The 18,435-nt window shown below is 38.4% G+C and overlaps 1 protein-coding gene across 1 annotated transcript in view; it reads right to left on the reverse strand.

Moving 5' to 3' along the window:
* The window catches only part of MICAL2 (microtubule associated monooxygenase, calponin and LIM domain containing 2), a 178,020-nt gene that overhangs the window by 144,978 nt on the left and 14,607 nt on the right, over positions 1–18,435 (reverse strand). Inside the window, exons 4-6 of the mRNA XM_054827869.1 lie at positions 16,803–17,211; positions 15,801–15,908; positions 6,769–6,806 (exon numbers count right to left, since the gene is read on the reverse strand). The gene's annotated coding sequence lies outside the window, so the exon portion shown is untranslated. The remainder of the gene's footprint in view (positions 1–6,768; positions 6,807–15,800; positions 15,909–16,802; positions 17,212–18,435) is intronic.

Genomic DNA, 18,435 nt, shown 5'->3' on the forward strand with positions numbered 1-18,435 from the left:
GTCGGAAAAATAAGAATGCCGTATCATCTGACAGACAATGTCATTCTGATAAATGTCCGAGGTCACATTCCAATGCTATCATTGCTGGTCTTTCATCTCCAGAAGCTGTTCTCTCACTTTCACAGCCAGCAGTACAGCAAAGTGACTCAACAGCAGCTGAAACACATACAAGGATAACTACCATAGAAACTTCAGGGAAAAAATCAAAATACTAGAATGCATTCAGCTACAAATGCAGCTTCAAATGTGTTAACATCTATTTCTACCCCAAGTTTTGTTCAAAGTATCTACCTTTCTACATCATTACAGGTGTACTGTGGGTTCAGTATGGCAAACTGACAGAAGGTGTGAACAATGAACTAGCGCTTACAGAAGCTTTGTATATCTCAGTATCCACAAAATGCCATGATTTCTCCCATCTCTGAATGGCATTTCAGGTTCTACCTTTCTCTGCCTCTGATATCAAGTGATATTATTATGGTAATAACGAAGCTGTTTGTCAACACTGCAAAATCTACACATGCTTTGCTAAGTCTTCACTGTCAATCAGGAAAAAAATTAAGGTTCTTAGGTAAGCTATGCCTACCTTCCCTCTTTTTTCTGAGCCAAAGTTCTTTAAACTGGTCCTATAAAGGACGAGGTAACCTCAACTTCTCCTGAAAAATAAACATTTTTATAGCTCTACTTTATGCATATATTTACTGGGAGAGGAGAGAGAGATGGGTCTACAATGTCACCACAAGTTTTCCTGCTGACCCAGGGAAAGTACATGTGACCCTCGCCCTATAGCTGCAAAAAGCCTTGATTTAAAATTTTGTTTTAAAATAGATTTGGACAACTGCCTAAGTCTGAATGCCTGCAGCTGTGTTCTGCAACAGAGGGGAAAGAGGGACAGAAGGGGGAAAGAGGGACGGAAGGAGGAAAGAGGGGGAAAGAGGGAGGAAATTGGATTAAAAAGAAAACTCCCCACGTAAACATAGGTGAAATAATTAAACAGAGACCTTGGCAAACTCCATCTCCTTTAAAGTTATCAGGAAATAAGGATTTGAAAATACATGCAAGTCAGCCGAAGTATAATTACACAGTTCAACAGCATACCTTTTATTTAACAAAAATTCATTATGCAAATGCAGTTTTTAGATTAGATGGAGTGAAATGAGATGTATATAGTACAGAACAAAAAGTAAACTAATACTGGGCACCAGTATTACTTCCAAGGTCTCTGTATTGTGTTCTTAAACAGCTCCTTCACCCTCTTCTGTGGAGGGTAACTTGCTTAGTTTCACCTTCCCCTCTACTCTGATACAGGAAGTGGATGCAAAGAGCAAACTGGCTAGAGTTCAGCTTGGTCACAACCCATCCACAGGCAATTCAGTCTACCTTTCCAGGGAGGTCACAAAAACCAAACTTCATCAAGACAAGGCAACTTAAGAAACACAACAAACTGCTATTGATATATATCCTGTCAGAACAATAAAACCACACACTCACCAAGGAATAATATCAGTTGGACTTTGATTAAGAAATGCTCAAGAAGCAAAAATCTGTCAATTGTATCAGAAATAGTTCCAAAAGAAGGACCAACACCACATAATCAGAGGCTCGCTCTTAGGTAGTAAATTGGGAATCTTGTCACCATAAGCTGCTGATTTACTAAGGGGCGAGAGAAGACTTCCCAAAGTGTCAAGTCAGATTAAAGCTTCTTCCCTAACTTGGCCCTGAAAAAATGTCACTAGCCCCACAGGAAACTCTGTCTCCTAACCTGGAGGGATGCAGCATGAGCACATTTTTGCACATACAAAAAGTTCACAAGACTAACACTCATTTAGCTTCACCCCACTTCTACTGACTTCAGTGCTGCAGGATCAGATCTGCATCTGGGTGATAAGAAATAACGTAATTTCTTACAGCAAATTATATTCTTCAATGCTCTTTCAGGAAGTGCTCACATATGACAAAAAGGTAAGGCTGTAGATCGTACAGGATAAGTGATTTCTAAACTCAGTTACGTCCCGTTGGCTAGGAGTTACTACTCGCCCAGATACAGATCTGATCCTGTCCTCATCTGACAATAATGCCATAGTCATGCAAAGTAAATGGATAATCTTAAGTCATGCTTTTTACTGAAACTGAACATTAAAGCACCCAAAGTATTGACTTATTTTAAAACCATTCACTACTTTCACTGGTTCTGATAAACTTCTGTGTGAATTGTTGTATGTGTACATGGAAATAGAAAATAACAGGAATGCAGCCATGTCTTCTACTGTTTCAACACGTTGAATATACCCTTGGTAGAAGAGATTACTGATATTCAGAAGGAAAATAACAGTCAAATGGAGACATATACATCGATTAACACCTGAGGAATTTCATCATCATTTAACTTGACTTCCTATCCAACACAGGCTTTTAATTTTCAACCATATACTTTCTGCTTGCATTATAGCACCCATTTTAGAAATATTTTAGTCTTTATGAAAAAGGCTCAAGTATTAAAGAAGTTTCTGCATACCAAAGAAGATTGCACCAAGAACTAGCTTGTCTCAGAATAAAAAAACTGCTGCTGCAAGTTATTTGTGGCTTGAATGTATCTAGTTTCTGCTTCCAAATTTAGGGTGTTTCTTCTGCTTGATTGTAGAACTGGCAGTCACCTTTCCTTTACTTGTGGGCAGTGATAAATGCTAACTCTTGGATTAAACAAATAAATTAGCCTTTGTTAGACTCTTCCTCCATAAACACTGGTTGTTAATATTTGAACACATATTATTCAAGTGATCATGCCTTATCAAATTATTCAGGTCAAGTTTTATAAGTGACTTGGAGTCATCAGCATTTTCCATGTTGATTCTGATAAAAACATTGCATTTCACCAGAGCAAGAACAAATTCGTGGGAATGAGAGAAATAATTCGAGCTAACTAATCTACTCTTATAACCACTTTTTCAGCCTATCAATTAACTAGCTATTTAATATTGCATTTATATGGGGGTTTTTTTGTTTCTTTTTTTTTTAAATTAGAATGTCCAATGTCCTTAGGATGATTGAATCATATATTAGATCAACATAGGTATGCTTATGAGCCACACTTACAAATGCACATTACATGTTGATTGTCAAGCTCTATCACCCATAAAACTATGTCAACTGGTATTAATTACATTACCATCAATTATTTGTTTTCTTATTGCAACCTATCTCAGATTTTGTCTGATTTTGCCTCTAGCAGTCTTAGAATAACCACTCTGAAGTTCATGATCCATACCTTCTTTCAGTTTATTGGTACATCATCTATTTGTAGTCCTATTTTTAGATAAAAATGCTACTTGATTGAAAAATTCTTTAACCATCCCAGCTATATCCTGTAAATTATTGGACTATAATCAAAGCTGTAAACATATCTTTGTACATATAACAAATTAAAAGTAGGAATCAAGAGGGAAACGTCATCACACAATGCAAAGAATCAATAATAATGTGACTTGAAACTTTAAAAATATTACAAAGTTCTGCTCTCAATATATTGACTCCAACAAATCCTTTTAATAGAAGTGTCTGTGCAGGAAGTTTGGCAGGAATCACAGTAATCCAGTCCGCAGTAAATAAAGGTGTGGGCAAGTTTCAAAACATCTCGGGTGGTGACAGGGTCAAAGCCCAGCACTCTTCTACAAATGGTAAAAAGAAAATGTTCAAATGCTTGAAATACTGTTCTCGAATGGGAAAATTCAAAAATAACAGAGCAGCCCAAATCTGAAAGGATACAGTAGCTGAAAAGTAATTCCATATAAAGAAAAAAAATAAAATCAGTAAATTCAGTAAGTGGTTATATTTAGACAGCTTTAGTGCCAACTTTTTTTCTGGTAATGAGTTGTTGCCAACCCTTCTCCTTCTAAAGATAAATAATATCAAACAGGCAGCTTTTTGGTCATGAGAAACAAGCACAAAGATGGCCAAGACTTGGCAGAAAAAGATAGTGAAAGGTTGCACTGGATCATACATAGCAGCTATGCAAGGGATCAAAACCTGATACAGTGGATTTCTATGGCAGAGTGAGATCAATCAGAAGAAACAATTTCATTCACAGACTTGACACCCTTGACTCTTGGACAGTAAGTCCAGGTTTATACTGGCCCTAAGCCCATCTGCTCTAGAACAAACAAATATGACCCTAAAACAAAACCAGGGCAAAATCAGAACACAAAGCATGACAAATAACGTTTGACTTTGAAAAGTCACAGCAATATTTTGTCTTTTATGAAGAATTTAAATCTTCCAGTAACTTGCAGTTAATATTCTGAAAGCTTTTTCTGAGTTCAGCTGTGTTCTTGTCCCATTGATTTTGTTTCTATACTTTCTCTATACAGAGTGATTGAGTGGATTAGAAGTCACTATAGTCATTCAAATGGGAGAAGACTATTCATCTGGGTAAGCATTCTTCTTGTCCCAAACACTGCTGACCAATATGCCATAATTGGTAATATATATTGAACAAATCCAGCTTGTGAAGAAAGCCATTTGTAAAACAAACAAACCAGCTGTGATTGCATGCATGACGTGACAGAATTTTTTCTCTACAAAGCAACAGAACAGACCTGTGTCAGCTGGAGATCCTAAATTTAAACCAAGCAGCATCGGGTTTCAGATATGCACCAAAACCACCTATATCTCAATATTTATTTGGACTTTTGGATCTGTATTTGTATCTGAAAGGAAGAAAGATGCTTATGGAGAGCAGATGCACTAAGTTTTAATCCCAGTTCCTGTCTGGGTGAACTTGGCTTCTTCTCCTCTCATCTTCAACAGGATGTGAAAGTATTTAGAAATGTTTCTTCTGTGTGAGGAAGACCTTACTCATGTGATTACTGCGTTAAAAGGTACAGATTAATGATTGTAAAGTGCTTTGAAATCCTGAGATGAAAGGTATTACACAAGAATGATGATTTTATACCATTTAATATCAATATGTTCATGATGATGTCATGTAAAGAGAAAGGAAGTATTCTTAAGCCAGACTCAGATCTGGCAAGGGAACTTGTTTTCTGGATGCAACAAATTTTCCATGTCCGTATGGCATAGCTACATCACAGACCCTCACCTTCTTCACCACCAAATAGAAGTGATAATATTTGTTGTTGTTGTTGCCCTAGCGTTCTTAAGCAAAACTAATGTGTGTTTGTGATGGGTGCAAAGCTGCTTGGATGGAATGGCCATATAACACATGATAACAGGACTGTATCATATCAGACAAAAGAACATAATTTCTGTAGTCCTGAGATAAATTGCAAACCATGTGGGGAAAAAGAAATACATTGTTTGGGGGTTTTTTGGTAGATAAAGTCTTCCAGTCTAGCACATTGCCTGCTTTTACTGGGTCTTTTGCCTTTCTGGTTCATTAGCAGATTTCTCACACACATAAAAAGGATTCACCACAATTTTTTTTTTTTTTTGCCTGGTCTTCAATCACCTGGTTCACATTTCAGCAATACTCCACAGACTATATCTCCTGCCAGCTGGTGAAAGAAAGAAAAAAGTGCCAAATCTCTCCCTGTATCATTTCCCCAGTCCTGCTTGCCACACCTGTGAAACAAAGGAAAGTTTCTCCTGACACAGGGAAGGCAGAGAAACAAAATGAAAGGATAAAAATGGATGGAGGAAAGACGATGACCCCAGACTATTTCTGTACCAGCAGTGGGAAAAGGGTTCTAAAGTTTTCTTCCTTTATTTTTTTACAAAAGCCTAATATATACAAGCTGGTGAAGTCCTATAAAGTGTAAATCTACTTCTGCAATGCCGCCCTCATCTAAAGAGAGGCTTAGTCTCCTGGAGAGCTCTGGGCATGGCAGAGTCCCTGGGACAGGGCCACGGCAGCCTGCCTAACGCCTCCGTGTTGCTGCAGCAGGTAACACGCTCATCTCAGACACTAGTAAAAACTTTATGTTTCTTCATGACATAGCCTCACACATTATATAAGTAAATACATCTCTCTGTGTATAGCTGCACGGAGGAAATATTTACACTGCTAAGCATTTGGATTATGAAAGCATAAATAAAGTGAAGGCTACTGGAGCCACTGTAAAGCATCAGAGTTATGCTAGCCTAAGTATGGTGAGATACAGTATATAACATGCACCGTTGTATCACATGCTCTGGATGTGTCAATACTAGAACACTGAACTGTGCTTTTCAGAAAACTCTGTCTTCAGTAAGCACTGGCAGCATCTTAATCCCTTTAGTATAGCTCTGATACACTGATCACCAAAATCTAGGGCAGGCCTCTGAAGTAGTTGGATCAGGCTCTAATACTTCTTTAGATCATAATCCTGCAAAGATTTAACATTTACAAATAACTTTATCATGTGAGTAGTTAAATGGGTTGTTGGAAGATCAGGGTCAGAACTGGAACATTCAACAAATTCCAGCTTTGGTTATATCTATCAAGGATACAACAGAAACAAGAAAAAAGCTAGGGTGGCTTCTGATAGAACCTCATTCTTAGGAGTATCCAGCATTTGAGGACTTAAGTATCAGCTTAAATTCACCCACAACTACTCAGTCCTATCAGCTTCAAAGGATTTTAATCAGCATGCAAAGCTAAGTACATCTGCAAAAGATAGGGACCTGGCTGTAGCAGTCTGTCTTCTGACACAAATATTCCTCACTCTGCTGTGATCCAATACCTATTTTAATGTTTCCCCCCACCTCTGTTTCTAAGCCTTTTTTTTTTTTTTTTAAACCTGCATCCTCCAAACCATCAAACAGGATACCTACCCAGATACCTCAGAGTGCAAATGCTGCAAGGCTTTTACCTGTAACAACAACCAAGATAAGGTTAGAAATAGGAGAGCTGAAAGAGAGAAGCTACTCTTTAATTTAAAAGCTAAGCAATGAGTGTTTATAGCCCTCAGCTGAGCTAGGCTACCCTGTCCTTCCCGCCTCAAAAATTCTGGCTGTGGATTTGGCCTCTCACCTTTGTGTAAAGCACTAGAAGTTTAATTTGAGGGAAAATAGTTGCATTTCTTGAACAAGTTTTCTATGTTTTTGCAGGGGAAAGAAGAACCTGGGCAGAAAAAGAGGTGTCCAAACAAAACATATTCTAAAACATCAGGCAGACTATAGATGTGTCAGGTGAGAAGTATTTTCTTGGTCAGATTTTAGGAATAAACACTCTCAGAAAAATGAAAAGTGTTCTAGAAATAAAAGAGGAGGAAAACAGCTACTTGGGCCTGGCATCTGGTTTACTCAATTTATACACGAAGAATGAATGCCAGTTATTGCATATATTTTTTACTTTTTCATTATGAAGAAAATAATACCAGGAAAAAACCCAACAGTGATTACCGCTGGTTTTGTAGATCAGTGTACAATTAAGATTCAGATACCATTGGAAGAAAAACAGGGCAACACCAGAGTATGAATGGTAAATTCAGAAATTCCTGCCCATCTGAAAATTATGTATAAGTATTCAAATACTGAACAGTGCAAGTATTACATGAATAAAGGAACAATCTTTAGCATGTTAACAAGAATCTAATTGTGTGCAGAATCTGTCCTTTAGTTATAAAAGAAATCCATCTATTTTATAAATCACCTGTAAAAAATACATTCACTGTTAATAGAAACATTGGGTATGAATGCTTCTTTAGAAGTTATTACTTCCTATTATCTTTTATAGTTCATCTTTAACAGTTGCATAATGGGTCAAGTCTTTTTTTATAGGCTGCAGGGATACGATGCCTGTAAAACTGAGGTTATGAAATGCAAACTATTTTACAACAGCATGTCCCTGCTATCAGAGAGTAGCTTCCACAGCAAATTCACAGCTAAATACGTCTTCTGTGCTTGTATATTGATTTCACTCTTGATAAACAAATAAAAGTCCTCCTCTATCATTACAGGATATCTGCTGCAAAATTCAAGGTTTTGAACAAACCTTCGCTCGAAAATAATTAATTAAAAGCATTAATCTTAAAGTCTTGAAAAGCTACACGAGTCAGAAACACAGTAGCAGTAGCTAAATACAGAAAATAAGTCATAATATAATAAAGGAATTGTCATTTCTATATGACATTGTTAGAGCTTTTGACAAAAATGTTGGACCAGATGATCCTTGAGGTCCCTTCCGACCTGGTATTCCATGAGTTCATCAAGATCTCATATTTACTTAAATCCTTGCAGATTGAAGGCCTATAGTAGTCTTTTTCCAGTATTTTAAACAAGTTTCTAAAACTTATTTTAGACAAAAAAATCAAGGTACTAATTAAAGCATCTTTCTATACTTTCTGCCTGAAGAGTCAAAAGAGATGCTGCTACTATTTACTAAAGAAAACACTGTGTTAATCAGATTAGGACAGGAAATTTGAATGCTAATTTAATTGTTTAAAATAAAAGTGACAGGGTACAAAAATAGATTGCTGCTTCCAAGCCACACAACAGCCTGGTAAGAAAAAAACCCCATCCAAACTAAACCCTGAAAGTTGGGAATTTTTTACAATTCTATATCTAATAATAAATTTTATCTTAGAAAAGTTTTACAAATCCTATTTTTTCTAGTCAGTCATTAAAATACAATGTTCAATGTAGGGGTTTCCTGGGAACTAAAGGCCATATCCATTAAGTAGCTCAGATGTTCCTGGTTTGGAAAAATTCATAAGCAGGAGATAATCTGACCAGCCCATAAAATAGATTTCATTTTTATAGTAATTAGCTAAATTATTATTTCTAGATGTGTTGAACATTACCATGTGTCTAAGACAGCACAGTCAGTAAGTGTGATTAAATAGTTATTAAATTCCTAATATGAAATTCTCCAGTACAGAAATCCTGTCCTGTTGCTTCTCTGCTACTAAACAACCAACAACTATGTATGGAATATCACCAATCCCAAGCATTTTAAAATCATGGCTTAGGCCCCCAAATCAGAAGTTTTTTCAGAATAAATATGCTTGTGATTTGCTTTTCACATACAACTGAGCAGGTTATTAAGTGCTTTTCTGCAACCACAAGAGCTTGATATGTAAGCTATTTTCATGTGTAAGTAAAAAAATGCAGAAGCTGGAGCTCAACAAAACCCACCAAAAATCTGATACTCATGATATTGTGAAATCTAGTGATGAGACATACAGAAAAATGAAGTGATACATGACATTTAAAAAGCTGCTTATTTAGTTTCATCATGGCATGTCATACAGACCTATCCAACAATTTTAGCATGGATGATAAAAGGGCTCTTTTTTCAAAAGGAATTAAGGTAAGACAGACAGACTGAAAAACAGAGTCCTCAGAGATCAAAAGGAAAAAGAAGACAATTTGCTTGCCTGCAGGAAAGGGAAAACCTCACTGAACTAAACACCCAGGAGAAAAGGCAGCATATACATAGTGTGAGAAATTCCATCAGTGGTAAAATTTATCCTCTTGATTTCATCAAATGGTAAATGACTGTACATACACATAAGGACAATCAGCTACATTCTGTTCTTAGTTGTAGTCACGCAACCCAGGTGTGAGCAACTAGAGCTTAACCAGTGATCGCTTTTTTACGTCTCTATGTTCAAGCACGTTCGCAGTTTATGTGGATGTAAAAGATGGCAGTATTTGTCCCATATTTCTTCCTTTACTGCGTCTCAAGCCACTCTTCTGAGACAGATTCAACGTACTGTGGAGACAAGAACTGATACTGTGGGGATTTTAAATGGACTCCCTGTTTCCCTGAAGAAATACTGCAAATGTATGCCGTAACTGCTCAGCCAGTATGAACAGGCTGTAGTCCAGCCCTGTCCTCACACGCAGCCTCCATTCACTACAGCAGGATTTCACAAGAGCAACTAGGGGCAGAGCGCAGCCATTGTGTTTCAAAACATTTGCAGAATGATTGGATATAATTCTTTGAAGAGATTTAATTTTCTTAATGAGCCTGAGTAAATCATTAGCCTCCGCAGTTGAAAGGGAATACTTCAGGAGATTTCATGAGGTATATTTTAGCAGAGCAAAACAACACAGACAAAGTCACACTTGTTGGACACAAGATCTCAGAACAGAGTGAGCTGTTCCTCTAATATTTCTACTGTACAGTATATTTTTAAAATACTGAACAAATCAATCACAGTGATTGATTTTACTGTACCAGAGACTATACATAATTTTTTTCTTGACAATATAATTAATATTCTTTCTCATATCATGATTTTACCATAAACATGCATATTGAAGTGCCTTCATCCCTGAAACCAAATTAAGGAATTATTCTGATAAATGGAAATGTGGAAAAGTGGAAATCTTAAGCAGATGTCTCTGAAGCCAGATCCTTCTCAGTGTTTACTCAGCATATAACATTTACTTGCTTTCTGTTAGTGACCAAAGATCTGAGTACTACGCTCTGGAAAACGACTATCATGGTGCCTGGATGAATTGCATTGGTCACAAGTCCACCAGTTCTGGAGTCCAAGCGAAGGAAGCATGGTTTAGTCGTGCCATTCTCCACGTGCTTCTCTCTGCCTGACTCACCTTTCTGATACTTTCCCCGCCCCGACTGGTCATACTCGCAGTCTGTCATCTGCTCAGCCTATCTCAGCAAAACCCATGTCTTGTGCAAGCAGCAGTCTGTTGCAATCTCTCAGTGGGACGCAGGACGCCCATGGGGACAGAGGACACCTCCAGAACAGGGCAAAAAACTTCCTAAAATAACTTTATCTATGACCTCATTGTAAAAACTGGCTTTCCTGGGGTTTATTCCTCATTGCCTCCCACCTGCCAGCAAAGAACCTGACCCTTTCAAATCAGCACCGACTTACGTGGCAGGGAGCCATAGGAAAGCTAGCACTTCAGGTTAGCACTCCCTTTCCCCTGCTTTAACCTTTATAATCAAATATCAAAAAGAATGAAAACAAACTGTGGCTGCAGTTGTTGTTGTATTACATTTTCTGTTCTCACCAGCACATTTTATAGGTCACTGTTAGGCCAATGAAACATAACATGGTGTTCCTTTACCACTTTGCCCTCGCCCCTCTTTTTAAATCTGAAAACAGGTATCTTCTTCCAAACAAAATACTTTTAACTACTGAACTTCATAGAAAAAGAAGGTCACAAGTTGACTCATCAACAGCCATAATAAATGTGTTAAAGATCCTGGACAGGACATCAGACCACAGAAGTTATATAAATGGCAGGTACAGAGATACTAACCACCCAAGAAAACAGGTGTATGTGTTCTTAAGGTTTAATATGATTTATGAAGTAATAAACATATTACTCCAGGCCAAAATGTCCTGGGCCTGATCCTCCACTACTTATCATCCATGTACATGTATATACATCTTCTATACCCCATGCACAGAGTGAGCTTTCAAATAAATCAGAGCAGAAGGGAGTTATATCTCTTTGTGTGAGGCATAAACACACAACAGAAGCTGACCTGCGGAGTTCACTGAGAGAGAGAAGGACAGTTGTTAAAAAGAGTATAAGAAACAACTGTAAAGATGCCTTTGTCCAAACAATTTATATTCCAAGCATTCAAAATACAGGGAAAATATCCTTTGCAGTTACTATTTGGCACCACCAGCTGGATGCTCTAAGGAACTAAGATACAGATTTTTACCGCTTAAAATTGGAAATACCAGCAAAGCGATCTTGTAGCTTATGGTCCTGTATACTATTTTATCTTGCTGGTAGAGTGTAAATACTTGGTACCTTCTGCACAAGAGGATGACCTTGCTGAATTTCATTCTTTGTGTCGAGCAGCGCTCAAGTGAAATCTTGGAAATATGGAAGGATGCCCATCTGTATGTTGTGTGCCTCTGGTGAGATCTCATGCCAGTGGATACAATATACACCAGGGTGCCACATCAAAAAGAATTGTCCATCTCAACTGCCCCCTCACTCCTATGGGTGCAAGTGTTGGTGCAGAAGGAGCTTGATCTCACTGCTCCCAGCCATATCAGTAGCGTGTTATGGGCAAGGGGCCGAGCACCGCATGTCAGGGCAGATGCTCCAGTGTTGAGAACGTTTCACTTGGGCAGATTGCTGTAGCACATTGTCATTTCCTGCAAGGCTGTTTCTTGCATCTGAGCTAGTAGAGGGTGCTAACAGTGACACACGGGAAGTAAGGGAAAAAGTTTTAGAACTCTAGATATCACCTCACAGGGGTTTTTTGCAAAGCTCATCCTAGTCCATTTGGAGTCTACGACAAACTTGCACTTTATTACTGTCATAAGTACTTGGCATACATCACTCCTTAGGAGGAGTACACAATGTGAGCTAAGTAGGAGCAAAATGTATCATTCCATTTTGCCTGCTGGCAGAAGAATCCTGAAAGGATTAAGTTGTGGGTAACAGAATATACTAGACGTGTGTAACCTAACTGATGCAAAAAACATTACTTCTTAATACAGAGCAACTCAAACATGTCAATCGCTCAGCAGGGTTCTGCTGTCATTAGCCCTTTGCCAGGGATGATGAATGGCACGAAAAGGAATCAAAAAGACCTCCTGTAGATTCAGAATAGGTGTGGTGGTGGCAGGAGGTTGTGTCTCTACTCTCAATCCTGGAGGCAAAACTCCTGTGTACAAATGTCCATTTTGTCTGAAACTGGACACTCCTCTCTACCTAAAAGACAAAGTAGTTCTGTTGCAAGCACAGGAAGGGAAGGGTGAGTAACTCCCTGAGATAGGAAATTTTATGTCCAGTGAGCTCAAAGGCACCATCCCTTCCCCCAACGACTTTTGATCTGAGCAGATTTGGCCCCTAAAGCTTTGCAAAAATCTTTTCCCCTTCCCAGACTGTATTCCTGTGCAATGCACGGTGGAGGTACATAGTCCAGCCCTGAGGAAGCAGGTCAAGTGGCACAGTGACAAGGACTGAGGATGGAAAAGGATTAAAGAGGCTGAGTCAGTCATGGTAAGCAATGATTAACTCCAGGGTTCTTTGCTTTTGACATTCAGATCATGTAAAATCATGGGACTACTTCAGTGCCAGTCAGCCTCATGTCTGGGCCCTTCCCTTCTTAACAGGCACCATGGACAAGACAGATTATACCAGCAGAGTAAAAAGCAAAAGTTGAAATTGAGTAAAAGGTATTCACAATAACTTCTGCTTCAACAGAAACATTGCTATACCTATAAACAAATAAACTGTAAAATTTGGCACAAGAGGGGTGCAGGACTGGAATAGCAGGAATGTTGCAGATCAAGATTAATGTGCATTGGCAGAGCTACATGGAGAAACATGCACGGCACCTGTCTCCACGGTGCCTGTCTTGAGCTAATGACGTTAATCTCCTAGTTTCATAACCATGGTATTCAAACCTACATTTTAAAACAATACCTTGCAGATTGTAATGTAAACTATTTTTGAAGGAAATTTTGCTGAGAAGAAAACACATGCATACACGTAACAAGCCAGCTGAATAAGAGAGTAATACATATCTATAAATGTGTTCATAGAGAAAGGATCTTACCTATTCTTAGGAATATATATATACATGCATGTGTGTGTGTGTAAAACTATGTATGTTCTAAACTTGTTGATAATAGGATAAGCATTAAAAAGTGTGACAAGAGAGATGAGGACTTTTTACAATCCCAGTCACCTGAGGTGCTGCGTAGTGCCTCTCAGAAAACCTTCTCACCTTCTACCTAAAATCCCAGAATGTCCTGCAGCTGGATTTAAGACAGAAATTCCTAGCCTGGATGGGATGCTGGAGAATCTAAAGCTTTGCTTACAAATATCAATAGGCATCAGATTAGTTAGACGCCATTACGTTATTCAACCATCCTTAAATAACCATTACACTATTTCAGCCACTAATCCTTTCTGAGAAAGACAAGTAAGAAGAAAGCATGAGTTGGGTGACCATTACATGAGTAGTATACTTTCTTTAGGACTGAATGTACTGCAGGTTTTGCTATGCTGTATTCCTTCCTGAAATATTCATCACTCAACCCTAACTCTATTAATATCAGAAGTCCTGCCAAATTTAGTGGACCTAGGAACAAACTTTCTTTTTTCACCAGCTAAGAACAATTCACTCAAAAAGATAGGGGAGAGAGTAGATACGGGATTTTGTAGCCATGTCTCAAGTCAGGATAATACTGTATTTTTACATTGCTCCTGCATGTTTTGTCTTGAAGACAATAATGAATTCTTACAAACATATCAGCTCTCAAATCCCACTGAACTCCTTCTTATGTAAAATATATTCTGAGGTAAGCAGTACCTTTAACTGTGGGAAGGGTATGTCAAGCCTGAAAACTTTTCAGTGTTTTTAATTTCTTTTAAAACTTACTCAGAAAATTCCTGAACAAGCCATCAGTGATAATTTAGCTTATTTAGACATAATGGACTCAGTATACACTGCAGTGACAAAAGCAAAACAATCTATCATTGAAAGATGATATTAAATATTGTACATATTTTTGGAATACCTATGTAAAATCTGAAATAATTTTACAGATAATAGGAGGTTCATACTTTTGCTGTTTTCTCTCAGGAAAACAACAGATGTGCAACTACTTTAAAAACAGTGGACAGGCAGTGTCCTGGTGTGCTAGAGGAGTTTCCCCAGCCCAGTGACACCCACTAGATGGGGATATTTCCATAGGACATTCCCGGATAGCACTGGCCTCCCCGGCAGTGTTCATCCAGTGCACCAGGACTGTACCAACACAAGCTCATATTCACATTTCATATTCTCGAGTTTTGGATAGGATCAGAGTTAACTTGTTATAAATATTCATTCATAACAGTAACATGCAGTTCAGGACAGGCTGGGGAGATTTTCTCTTTAAAGAGCAACAGAGCCAAATATTTTTTTTTACGTTACAAAGAACAGATGAACGTGCACCTTTGTACACACACACAAACCTACACATACTTGCACACATAGATGTTCAAGAACCTAAGTGGAGCACAGATCCTTCCGCTTCTTAGTTGGAATAAGCACTTCTACAGCCTTTAACAGTTAGGCAGCTCAGACATGCAAGACTTTGGGCACAGATTATTTTTTCAATGGCCCTTGTGTGTTTGGTATTGGTTAAACTCAGTTATAATTTTTAAAAATATTTCAGGTTTGCTTGAAAATCAGACACTTTGATTTCATTTATGTGTGCACGTATGTGTATGTGGTGTGCAAAAGACTGCACAATGAGTGAGAGACACCTAGTGTATTAAACAGTCATCAATTACAGTGAAAAAGGCACCAGAATGCATTAATGCTGTTTGCTTTTTGTAATTTCAATGGTCTGATTTTCCAGCACTCCTTAATACAAGCTGCAGAGATGAACTAATCACAGTGATTAACCAGCCACAAGAAGCATGGCTTTTCCTATCTGGTACTCCTAGTTCTTTGAAAAGCAATATTCACCCCCAGTTTAAATCTTCTATGGCTCACCTTCTCCTGTATGTGTTCAGCTAAGGCTGATTTGACTATGTGTAAGATACTTTTCTGCAGCCCAGTATTTTTTGCAGTCTAAGAATCTGGTCAGTACTCCCTATGCAATGGAGTCCACAAAGAATAAGGAGTTACAGAAATGCTGAGCTTTATGGGGCTCTATTTTATATAACTTCAGAACTGGAAATATCCTTTATTTTCACCATATGTTGCACAGGTTTGGGGAGCTTTGGGGATCTGCTAGATCCACTTACGTTTGTTTGTAAGAACATCGCATAGTCAGGATTTTGAAAGATTTCTGTGTTCTTTTACCAGTATTTCATTTGTGGTCTCTTCACCTGCCAACCTCCCTGTGTTCCTAATGTGTCATATACAAAATAACTGAAGAAGTAGTTGTTTGGTATTTTTTTAAATCACTTACAGTTAAAATGTTTTTTTGGGGAACCTCAGGGAAACCAGGTTCTGTATGAATTTCACAGGTCCTCTATGAACTTCATGTACTCCACAGCACAAAACAGATTCCAGAGACCTAGGAAATTATCACACATACCACTGAGATAAATCACTGTATAAATGTTATCTTCGTTAACTATTTATTCTCTTACGCCTACAAGCTGGATAAGAGCACAGGAACCCACACCTCACTATCAACAGGGCCACACTGCCCTTTTTTTTTTTTTTTTTTTTCTGTCTCACCCCTTTTCCATTGCACTGATAACTGGATTTTTGCCAGCTGCAAGTAGTTCTTGGCTGGCATTTGAGAAATAACTCGGCTGGTGGCTGGGAAAAGTATGTAGGGATGATCCACCAGAACAGATTAACTCCTTGGTCTCTGCTATATTTCTTTGATGCAGCTGGTTTTCCTTTAAGTATTAGGTCCTACTCAAATTCGCTGAAGTACCTTCCTTTCTCCGCCTACTAATTTGTTTATTCAGAAGTATTTCAAATGGCAAATTAGAGGCATGCATTAAACTAGACTGTATAACATATGGAAAAAACAACTTACAGCCCCATGCCATTGCTTATATACACCATGAGTAAGTAAACTGGCAATTTATCCACAGCCTGCAATTTTACTGAAATAAACCATCAGTCAGTAGTCAATGCAATCTTAATTCTGGAAAACTTTCCAGCCTCAGTGATATAACCCAGTGGAACTGCCAGAAAGAGTTGTCCAAGACAAGTTAAATCAAATTTTTATTATAAGGCAAGATGCTCTTTGTAAAATCATGTTTTCAGAGAAGTGTTTGGCCAGCCTCTTTGTTTATCAGCAAATTGATACTTCTTCAAATTGTAACATCCCATTAACTTAAAAAACATTAGTGTATTCAAACTGTTGTGGGAAACATATCTCAGTTTAAGCATACACCATTGCAAGAAAACAATCAGACACTCCATTTAAAAAGTTGTTGTTGATACTTACATGGTGTTACATGTTCTTTAAAAAATGCCTAAATTAACTCCATGCGTGTGCAATGTTGAGATCCTTTCTCAAATACGCAGAGTGAAAGCCTTCCAAAGACTGAAATGCCATTGGTGAAAGCTTGCTATGAAGTAGGTAGACAGTATTAGATATAAACTACAAATATTTTTGTACTCTAAACCAGAACATTGTAACCACTGTCCAGCAGCTGTGACCAAAGGAAAACCATGTTCACGGTTAGCACATTGGGAGAGGCAGGATGGTAGTATCACGGACACAGTTCAGCAGTCTTTACATTAAAGCAATGATGAGTCTGTGCATGGTGCTCAGGGAGCTCAGCCTTGCAGTTCAACGGAGGTTAAAGAATTCCTTAGATTAAAAACCACTTTTGTTTTCCAGTCCTATAGAGCTGAAAAGAGAGTGATGCACAAATAGTTGAGAATCTAGTTCAAACCAACATATGAAATTATACAGAGACAACAGTAAAGACAGTAATTTCTAATGATTCATTTTTTAACTCTGTCATTTACAACAAAATATTAGTCATTATAAAGTCATTTTGTTACAGCTTTGTTGTGTTCCACACTGCACAAATGACCCTCTCTTATCTTTTTATAAAAATGGTAGCAGTATCATGGTTTGTGCTGTTCAACAGCAATTCTCGTTTTCATAGTTCCTTATCACACAAACACATCTTTATGCTTCCACATCATTCCCACCACACGGGGAGGGGCAGGGGGGATAGTTTTAATCAAACAAGCGCAGAGCCTACAACAACTGTTTTGACTGCATTTAAAAGCCAGCCCCACCAGCTGAATAGCTGTAGAGATACCAATCATGCCAGATCAATCGGACCCAGTTCTGATCCAGGCTTAGGTCCAGGAATGAGGCCAGTGTGCTCCACTGATCAGTCTTCTTCCCACCCCTCCTACCCTAATTTCAGAGACATCTGTCAATGCCAGCCCAAGCCCTGAAAGGGAATCTGAAAAGAAACAAGAAGGAGACTGTAACTGAAATCATAGAATCATAGAATGGTTTGGGTTGGAAGGGACCTCAAAGATCATCTAGTTCCAACCCCCCTGCCATGGGCAGGGACACCCTCCACTAGACCACGTTGCCCAAAGCCCCATCCAACCTGGTCTTAAACACTTCCAGGGGTGGGGCATCCACAACCTCCCTGGGCAACCTGTTCCAGTGAACAGCATCAAGCACCAAGAGTTTGCCTGTTTCTTAGTTTTCATGTCAGCTTCAGAATATCTCCAATAAAGAACTGGATGCCACACCAGTGAAAATTAATTAGTTAGGGGAGTAGTGCAACTGTGCCACACTAATGTTACAGCTTCTAGTTTAATGGCACACTTTTTGTGTCTAACCACAGGCTCCACATGGAGCAGCCAAGAGAAAGGAGAGCTTATTCAAAACAAGCACATACAGGAATGACAGACCAGTCCATGGAAACATCTCTATGAAGGAGCTGGCAAAAAAGTATAGAGTCATAATTGCTAAAAAAATTGAGAATGGATTAAATAATATAGCTGTAAAAGTAGATAACTTAGGGCGAAATCTTCTTCCTTCAAAGGCTGACACGGATGCATGTGCATGCAGCAAGTATCCACAAATCCACCCGCTTGTG

Source organism: Grus americana, chromosome 5, assembly GCF_028858705.1.
Source record: "Grus americana isolate bGruAme1 chromosome 5, bGruAme1.mat, whole genome shotgun sequence".
In the NCBI taxonomy this organism is placed as follows: Eukaryota; Metazoa; Chordata; class Aves; order Gruiformes; family Gruidae; genus Grus; species Grus americana.